Genomic DNA, 10336 nt, shown 5'->3' with positions numbered 1-10336 from the left:
GGGAGGGTAGGGCAATCTGCCCTTTGCCAGGTGTATGCATTTTTCCTATGAACAATGTTTTCTTTCACAGTTGCAGATTATTGCTGGTTCTGGTTGTGAACTAGAGGCAGTCAGGATTCATGAAGAGGCTCTAGCACCTAGAATAGCTTTGTAGGGTGGTATTTGAGAGCTTGAACAGATTCCCACAAGACATATCTTAATTAGAAAAAAATAAATTCCATTACTTCACAGTCATAACTGGTAGTCATTTTTGCAAAGGTAGTGAATTTATGGCCCTTGAGTTCACTAAAGCATTCCTGTACAAAGGAAGATGACTAAGTCCTAAAGCCAGGAGGACCTGTTTCAGTCGAGTAGTTTGACTGTCACATAACACAGGTGAAGACCAACAGAAGACCTAGGGGTTTGCAAACCACTGTACATCAAATATAGACTTTCATAATGCTTATAAAAAAATAAGCACTTCACTTTGGATTATATACATTTATATACATCTTAAACAGCATGGATTAATCAAAGCCATCTCTTTTTTCCTTCATGAGGATATAGTTTTATAAGGACTTCGGAATGGAAACCACATCGCTTTCTCAAAGTTCATGCTGCATGTATATCGTGTGATAACTGTTAAAAAACTATTAAAAATGAGGTAATTGTAATACTTTATCATTATCTTGGGAGGATGCTTTGAATAGGATACCAGAGAGGTCAATTAACAGCTGTGAAGAGACTTACCAACCTAATATTAAGGTGATATAAAGCTGGGAGGGATTATGCATCCTTAGAGGATATAGTAGACTACAAAACCGTTTTGATAAATGACAGAGGAGGGCAAAATAAATAACATTGGTAAAATGAAATTTAGTTGAGCAAATGTAAAATGATTCATAGTGGATATTTAAACATACAAAGGTAGATTTAGGAAATGCAGAAAGGCATCAATATGACAGAAGTGTCTGGGAGCTACAGTATTATTTACATACATTCAGACAAGGGTCCAAATATATTTGGACACCAACATATATTTGGGCAAGTGTTCAAAATCATACAGGTATGACAATGTTTTGTATGCAATAGCTGTAGCTGACTGTTATTTTAATGGGGTTTGTTACCTCATGTACTTATTTTTTGACTACGGTGAATTTTAGTTCTCTTCTTTAGTCCAGTAATGCCCCAGATTGCTAAATGCCAAGCTTGGTGTAGTAGCTACAGAAGGTGAATCTAATTTATAAAGTTCTCCATAATTTCCCTCTAGTGAGTGTCATTGGAAATGATTAACTAACTCTAAACTCAGAAGTCAGGTTGCATATTTGCCTAAATTTGTTTCTATTGAAATCTGAAATTAATTTACAGAGAAGAAAAGACTTCACATAAATCATGGTAGATGTGACAGATCGGTGTATTAAGCTCACTAAAGCCAGTGGAAGTTCTCACCTTTTGCTGGGTTATGACTACAACCCTAAAGACCTTAACTAAAACCCTGTTTATTGGAGTGTCTTGCACTACAAGTCTGTAAAAGGTCACAGCCGAGGTAACCTCAGAACAAATTAATAGAAGAGTGTTTTACTTTAAGATGATCTGTCTAGGTGGTCAGAGAAGCAGTCTCAGTGTAGTCCTTAAGCCGCTAAGATTCTGCTTGTTTTCTTTTAAACAGAGTGTAAGACTGCAGCCAGTTTCCTGAGAGGAAACTGATCCAGTTCTAGGATGCAACATGGTCTAAATGAGTTGCTGTGCGGAAACACTTGATTTATAGCTGGAGGCCTGCATCACCCTTGTGATGGACTGGAACCAGCTACCCGGGTTGGTACTACCAGCTCTTCTGTAGTGGGCTTGTCTAGGGTGCCTCAGCAGGTTAGCTGCCTGGCATCACAGATAAGAAACGACATTCACTTGCCAGAAGTACATACAGGATGAGGTGATGCCATTAAGTTTTGCTGAAGGGCTCCTGGACTGCACCATGCAAGCTATTAATTTTGGCAGTGGAAGAAATTCTCCCTGAAAGACAGTGTGTGATGCAGAGGCCCAAATGGAGGCATCCAAGTGCCTTTGGAGATCCCTTAGTGTGTCCACCTTCTGCTGCAGAAGGGCACTGGTGCTCCATAGGTTCAGGAGGTCCCATGGTGTAGCTGCCAGCCCCATGAAGACATTTTGGCTACTCTAGGTCATCTCCAAGGAAATAATGCACCTTCTATGGGTATGCATATCATATACAAGCATAGGCCAGCTACGTCTGTATGTGACTGGTTGGTTGGCTGGATCACTTTGAAAGCTGCTGGTCTGTATTGACCAGAGCTCCGTTTATCTAATGGACTGTTACACCCCTTGTTATCTTTTGGCACATATCTCTGTGTAAGCAACTAAATTTGGGTGTTTCTTTACAAACTTGATCCTGCCCCTAATGTCCCTGAGCATCCATATTTCTGTTGGGAAGGTGTGCTGTTGGGGCCCTCCCTCCCCTGCCGTGGGGTCCTGGGAGAGGGGCCCTGGGGTGAGGCATGGGGTTTCCCTGCCCCTGGTCAGCCTTGTTTCCCATTGATTGTTTTGTGTTCCCCTGCATGGGCAAGGACCCTCGGGTCCCGTGATTGCCGCAGTTCCTCGGCAGAGCCCGGCCATGCGGCTGGGGAAATAAACATCTCTGAAACATCAGCCAAGAATCGGTCCTTATATATTTCTTTCCACGGGCCTTGTTGTCTGATACACGTGTTGCACTATCCCCACTGTAACAATGTGCTACAGACTGCCTTTGATGACAGATGTGTAAATGGACATTTCTGACCTGAGAGCACACATCTCCTGTCTTGAACTTCCAGAACTGCTAAACGAGGCATCTGTGCCAAATGTAGGACATGATTTAGTGTACTCAGAGTAGGTACAACCCCCCCAAAGCTGTGGGATTTTCTTCTCTGGGGCATTAAACAGAGACAGAGACTGACATTCTTCTGAAGCCTGACAAGGCTTCTCATTTGGGGTATTTATGTCCTGAGGCATCTAACCTGTAGATGCTAAGCCTGAACTAATCACACAATACTCCTTATGTATTCCAATAGAGAAAAATAGGAACCTCCAGAGGATAATCCATATCATCCTAAAACAGGTGTTTAAAATATGTAAGCTAAATCACAATATTGTTTGTATCTACTGATTACAAAGGAAGCCAAGATCTAGTCAAACTCCGGTTCAGACATCAAACTTTCAAGCTGTAAAAATTACATGACATGACCCACTCCCACACTCTTGAGGTTTTCTGAAAATACTGACTTTTGGGTACCCAGCTCCCATAGGAACAGAGAGAGCATCCAACTGAGCTGGTGGTGAGCATCCCTTTTCCTGGCATGAAGAATATCTGTAATCAGGTCATATCATGTAATACACTTCCAGTGAGAGATGGAGAGGACTCTTGTTTCAGAGTGTCTGTTGCTAGGTATGCAGAACTCAAGAGTACAAATCTCTTTAGGAAGAGACAGGGCTTTAACCTTCCTGTCACATCCTGTTGAATTTCTGATGCATAAGATCAAAATGGTAAGGAGATGAACAAGAAAACTGCCTCCTCCTCGGTCTCTGAATGAATATCCAGCCTTTATACAGAGAAGTATGAAAGGCTATAAGGAGATCACAGCATCATACTACCCTGGTATGTCATTTGCTGTGCTTTACTTCCTCACCTAAACACAGCAGAAGTTGTGCAGAGCCCCTTCTCCATCCGTAATGAATAGTAAATAATGAATCCCATTCTGTTCTGCTTGGGTTAAAGGGTCTCACTTTAAGGTGACATAAACTCAGAGCATCCCCTGGGAGTGCAGCGAAGCAGTACCAACTTAGAGCCATCACAAGCTTGACCCACCTCTGTCAGCTGAAAGTGGAGCATGCACAAGCAGTAACACTTCAGTTTGACTAGATTAGGAGCTCATGCTGTCCCTGGAAAAGATACTGCTAATAAACTATTATTTCAAGACCACAGACTCTGCTTGTTCTTTCTTAGCTGAGTTTTGATATGACTGTGTGAATTTATGTAGTCGTGATGGTGCAACATAGCTGTTTCAAAGATCTAATTGACGTCAAGATTGATGTGATTCATAGGAGTCATAGGATCCCTACCAGTGAAAAAAAGTCCAGTTTAAATGATATGCATTTGTGCAGTTCTATATTTTGCTTCTTGGCAGATGATTGTGGATTTCATACACTTCATCAAGGATAATTTCAAAGTGCCTAAAGTCACTGATCTTTGACAAACTCCTAAGCAATTAGTTCTAGCCACAGGCTGGCACAAGACCAAATTACACAAGTGGGACAACTGCAGGCACAGACTCTGCCACCACCTGCTTTTCATCCTTTTTCATATCATGCTTTCTACATCATCTGTAGAAAACCTATATAAATACATAAACTAGGGAAGAAGTTCATCAGGGAAGCCATTTTTAATTAGGTTACTGATGCTCCACAGGGCTTTTAGCTTGTGATTAAGGCAAAGACACATAGACTGAGATACAAAAGCAAGAAAACACACACAACCAGAAACAGAAACCACCAACAATGCTGGCTTTCATGTACTTATCGCAGGCCCAGTGATTTTTAAAATCATTTGGGTTAGTTCCCTTAGTTAAATTACTCTGCACAGCCTTAAAACACAGGTCCACATCAGCCCTGCCTGTTAGTCTTTGATGGCACCTCAAAGCAACCCTTCCCCTATGCTTCCCAATCGCTGTGTGACTTCAAGGTGGCCAGGCTGGAGGGAGATGACAGCAGAGTTGAGGAATTCAACTGCTTTGGAGTGATGAGGAGCAAGACATGGCCCACACACAGTCTGTGATCTGAGATGGGACTGAAGCATGTTACACTTCACACAACGTGATCCTCATATGAAACTCTGTCAGCAGTTAGTGCACACATATTCTGGAATGAGTGACTTTTTTTTCCTACCTATCTTGTTTGCCCCTGTAATATTCCCTATCACAGACTTCCTTAGATCACCACAGGACAGCCTCATCCTAATGCTATTGTGCTCTTCTATTCTGAAGAAAGCATGTTAGTAGAGCCTGCAAAAGTCTCTCCCTGTTTATCTCTGTGGTGCCATCCTAACAGAGCATGCAAGATGGTAAGTTTAAAGAGATGAAACTCTGCTTCGAGTGACAGAGACCTAAGAAGGGATAGGGATGATCTTTTCCTGATATGACAAATCTGAGTTATGTGTTAACAAATAACATAATAAATGTTCACTTTAGGAATCTGATGCAGTGAAAAAAATGATCTGAATACAGTGAGCACATGCACTATAAGGAATTAGCCCGTTTCATTTTGTAACATGCCCTATTACAGTGTGAAGCTGCCTGGCAGCTGGAATACAAGCAGCCTTTGACATGCTCAGGAAAGACATTGCCACACTTTCACACTGTTGTTTGACCAGCCTGAATGAATCATCCAAATGGGCTCACTTCTCTCCTGAATGTAGAGATGAGTAAATAGGCACATCGACATCCTTTTGCATGTGGCAAAGTGGGTCAGCAAGATATTGGTGGTGATGTGGTAAAATACAGTGAATGCTTTGTGCAGTTTTTTTACTGCTCTGTATGAACTCTATGCTTTCTTACATCATAATTAGGCACCTGTGTTTGGGAGGAGTCAATTTTTCAAAAGAGAAAAACCCACCTAGGTGAGCTGGGAATTCCAAGATTTGGGGAAGAACAAGAGAGTACAAATTACATGTTGATCAATAGCATCGTTAAAAAATACTAAAAGCAAAACTAAAAGAGCCCACATTGTCACCATAATTACAGCTGAAATCAGAACAGTGGATAAAGCTGTTATTTTGTCAAACATTACATTTGATATATTAGAGGTCATTACAAAGCAAAACACAAACCAGGACATGGGCAAAAGAACACAGCCAAATTCAGTCTCAGCATGCAGAGCTGAGGACAGACAAAAAAAGAAAAGGAGTGATCCAGGCTAGGGACTGGAAGCAGGGAACAGTTTCCTTGTGGCGTAAATGCCACTCGCTCAGGGGACAGGAGGATCCTTACCAAGAGGCTAAGAACAGCTAAACAATGTATACTTGTGTCACTATTGTCATAACCAAAAAAAAATCGCCATGCTACAACAGAAATGTATGGCTAACAAGAAAAGAGGCAACTTTTCTTCTTGATGTCGATGTTGAAAAGGACAAAGCCCCACTGTTTTTTCTTAATACCATTAAAGCAATGGCATTTCCTGGCTTGTGATGTTTGTGGTGGTATTTCCTTGTGGCAGGAGGCTACAAGTTAAGAACAGGAGGTACCGTTAACATTGTATGGAACAAAGGAGAAAAAAATTCATGATGAACATTTGTGTTCCTTAAATGAATTCTTCAAAGGAATCAAGATAAAAAATAAAGATTGCCAGCCTTGCATGAGTAACAATATTGAGTGTTCTGGATGGGTTTTTTGGGAGCTGGTTCAAACTCTGACATAAGCAATTCACTTTCACGCAGGTGCTTGCTGTTTCTAGAATGCAATGATCATCTCCCTGTTCTGCTTCAGATGAAAACAATGATTCATTTCTGTATTACATTTCTATGAAATTTGTCACCCTCTAACACCACTCATAGCTATCCTTAAGCAGGGAAATACTTGACAGGTCTGAAGGTGTGCCAGAGTGAAAAATAAAGCACCTGTGGTAATGTAAACATCATGTTAGGGCTAAAAAGATAGAATAGGAACAGCCCTTTTCAGCTCCGTGTGTTTGAGCAGACAGCTTTGCTGTGTTCTTTCATTTACATTACAAAGGGATGTTTTTGGCAGAAAGTCAGTGTAAGCAGCATTCATTACTCCTTTAAGGGGCTTGATAATTCAGTATGTTAATACACTGCAGGCTGTCAATGCTGTCAACCATCCACCAAGAGATAAATTAAACTTTGTTCCAGGATCAGTATTTCTGTATGCAGTCCTGAGATTAAATGGGATTGAAGATCTGACCATGGGGTGAGAACTAGTGATGGTTGCTATGTTTGGGAGACATTTTGGGTGAGGCAAAAATCACCAGAAACTGAACAAAATGTGAAAGTAGTCATCACTAGGTTAGGAGGTATGAAAATCACAGCAAATGAGAAGTTATTCAATCTGACCAAAAAACCCAAAACAACAAAACAAAAACCAACAACAACAACAAAAAGGAACCAAACACAAACCAACCCTCAAGTATATCTTTGAAGTCTGGCTCAAATATGGAAAGGAGAAGTGGGTTTCTCATGCAGCTTTGGGTATGTCTAACTGGTTGCTAAGAGTACCCTTACAGTCAGGGGCGAGAAAGTGAAACTTTTAGGTAACAAACCATTTAATCCTTAAACAGCCATTTAAACTAGGTCTGATGGAGTACCTCTTTCTTTGTCTACTTTATAAAGGGAACACAACTGACTTACCTGCATACAGACAGAAACACTGATGGTATCTAAAGACACCCAAGAAGTGATTCATCTTCAGCACTAGAAACATTTTAATTTACATGAGCTTATTCTGTTTGGCCATCTGATGAATGACTGACAAATTGGCTGCTTTAGAAGACTCTTGAAAAGGTCGTTCCTGCCAGGTGGGAAGGTCCACACTGCAGTAGTGTCACACGGAAGTCACAGCATAACTCTCAGCACTCAACTTTTCTGCAATGAAGTAGCTGCTGAGTCTCCACAGACTTGCTCTATGGGGAGTGAAGAAAGGGGGAGACTGCTACAGCAAGAAATTCAGAACTGTAATCAGACATCAGTGCTTCGAGGCTGCATCTATATTACTATTTTAGCCTGGATCAGAAGAGAGTAGAGCTTTTAAAGATAAGTTCCCAATTCTTCCACCTTCTGGGCTTTGGTTCATATTATTCATTCACGCAGTCTCAGGGAACATAAACTTTATTTGGTTTAGATCAAATAAACTAGAAGATGGAGTCCAGGAGTGTACCCAATACATTCCAAATGCAATGGGCATTCAGGCCATAGGACCAGATTAGGACTATTCTGTAGAAAAAAAGAAAAATCACTAAGTTTAGTAATGTGGGTGTCAGATTCTCAGCACTGACTGTTTTGTTCTTCAGGTCTGCCACTGGCTTGCACTACTTGCTAATGTAACCCAAAGTGAAGAGGATCCTGGAAGAGTCCACTGCTCCATTAACCACTGAAGGAGTTTAGAAAGATGAGATAGCTGAATTAGAGTACTCAAAAGCAACTGAAACAAATAACCACCAAATGGATGGTGGACTAGTTTTCCAAAATTCAGTATTTTAACAAAGGAAATATCCATTAAACAAAGGCAGAAACAAGTTTGGCACAAGGCATAAGGTAGTGAATTAACTATTGTTGATTACCTCTATCAGATATAGTCAGTAAATTCAAAATACAAACTGGGCTGTTGTTTAGAGTAGTAGCTTCAGGGCTTCATCCAGGCATAAACTGTAGTAAGCTAACCATGATTTTATTACCTACCAGTTAACTTTTAATGGCTGCAAAAGAACAGGGCAAACTGCAAAACAAAGCACCAAGACCGTTTCCAGCACTACTGACCTAGCTGCCTTATCCACAGACTGCAGGTTGTGCTGCTCCAAATGGAGCCTTATCTATAAGCTACAGTCTCTTCAGGGTTATACCTACTGTGGCATACTTAGCCATGGTCACTGTCCTTCAAAGAAACCTGCTCCAGCATAGCCTTACCCACGGCTGCAGTCCCTCCAGGGGTGTGGCTGCTCTCGTGTGGGCTTATCCCTGGTCACATGCTTTGAGGTGTTCCATCACTGCTGCTGATGCTTCAAGGTGTACCTGCTGTGGCCACCCAGGGATCAGCTGCCCCAGGGCAGACCTCTGTGTCACATCCCCTACCATCTGGCTGCCCGTACAAGAAAAAAAAATCACGTTCACAGCCCACATCTGGTTGAGTAGGGATGTTCAAGAAACTGAGTGGTCATTGCAATAAAGCTGGAAACATTTACCACATAGAAGGGAGAGGTGCTTCAGTCTCCCCAAAAAGCAGCTGAGGAGAGAAAGAACTGCTGCTGGTTTCTAACATTGTTCTCCAGAGACTGGGAGGCAGTGATGCAAGGGCAAATACCAGGCTTGGTTTCAGGACAGTGCTTTTATTGTAGGTTTCCTAGGCAAGGGAAAACAAAGTGACAAACAACACAGAAAGCAGCAAAAGCAGAAAGCAGCCATTGACACGCCCTGGAATTCAATGTACAGCAAGAAAGGGAGAAAGTAATGGAGCAGGTAAGGGAGCAAATATGCCATCATCAGAGCTAGGAAGAGAAAGCACTAGCCTACCAAGTAAGAGCTAAGTATCTGTAACAGCTGTAAGCTCAGTCTAGCTCACTCTGATCAAATCTGTCATCTTAAACCCCCCAAGCCCCACCACATCAGGTGCCAAAAAGGACTGTGGTGGGCTGACACTGGCCAGCAGCCAAGCACCCACATAGCTGCTTGCTCACTCCGCCACTCCAGAAGGGCAGAGGAAGAAAACAGGAAGAACAAAACTGAGACAACTCGTGGGCTGAGATAAAGATTGTTTAAAAGGTGAAGAAAAAATGAAAAAAACCCAAGTCAACCAAAGGAAGTTAGTCTGTCACGGTGTGCCACAGGCAGACTGATGCCCAGCCAGTCTCTGAACACTGGCCACCTAGGAAGCCACTCCCTGTCCTTTCTTCTTCCTCTACCCCAGCTTGTATTACTAAGCAAGATTCTATGTGGTGTGGAACATCCCTTTGGCCAATTTGCATCAGCTGTCCTGGCTGTGTCCCCCACCTCCTCACTGGTGGACAGAGTGGGAAAAAGAAAAACTTAAGGAGGCTGGGCAAGCACTGCTAATCAATGACCCACTGAAGTATCACCGACACAGCCTTAGCCACAAATCCAGAACACAGCACCATGTGAAGTGCTAAGAATTAACTCCATCCCAGCCAGAGCACTACACTTTGGAGCTACTGCTCCAAGTGAACATTACAAGAGTTGCTTTACATGACATCTGTGAGTGCCTTCATTGCTTCACCAGCTTTAAAGTCTTTCTCATGCAATCTATTTACATACTTTTGGGGAAGTTACAAAACCTTTTATCCTTCCTGTTAACAAGCAGACACTTCTATTCTCAGGAAGAAAAAAAATTTGTATTTAGCATCCCTACTTCTTTTAGAATCTTTGTTCAGGCACTGAAACAGGCTGGCCAAGGGAGTGGCTGAGTCACCATTCCTGGAGGTGTTTAAAAGATGTGCAGATGTGGCACTGAGGGACACGGTTTAGTGGTGGACTTGGAAGTGCTGGGTTAATGGTTGGATTTGATAATCTTAGAGGCCTTTCCAACTAAAATGATTCTAATAATTCTGACTTTTTAAAATTGATTTGGCATGT

The sequence above is a fragment of the Corvus brachyrhynchos genome, unplaced genomic scaffold, assembly GCF_000691975.1.
Source record: "Corvus brachyrhynchos isolate BGI_N302 unplaced genomic scaffold, ASM69197v1 scaffold136, whole genome shotgun sequence".
Lineage (NCBI taxonomy): Eukaryota > Metazoa > Chordata > Aves > Passeriformes > Corvidae > Corvus > Corvus brachyrhynchos.
The sequence above is the reverse complement of the archived record's forward strand: the minus strand, read 5'-3'. Positions refer to the sequence as shown.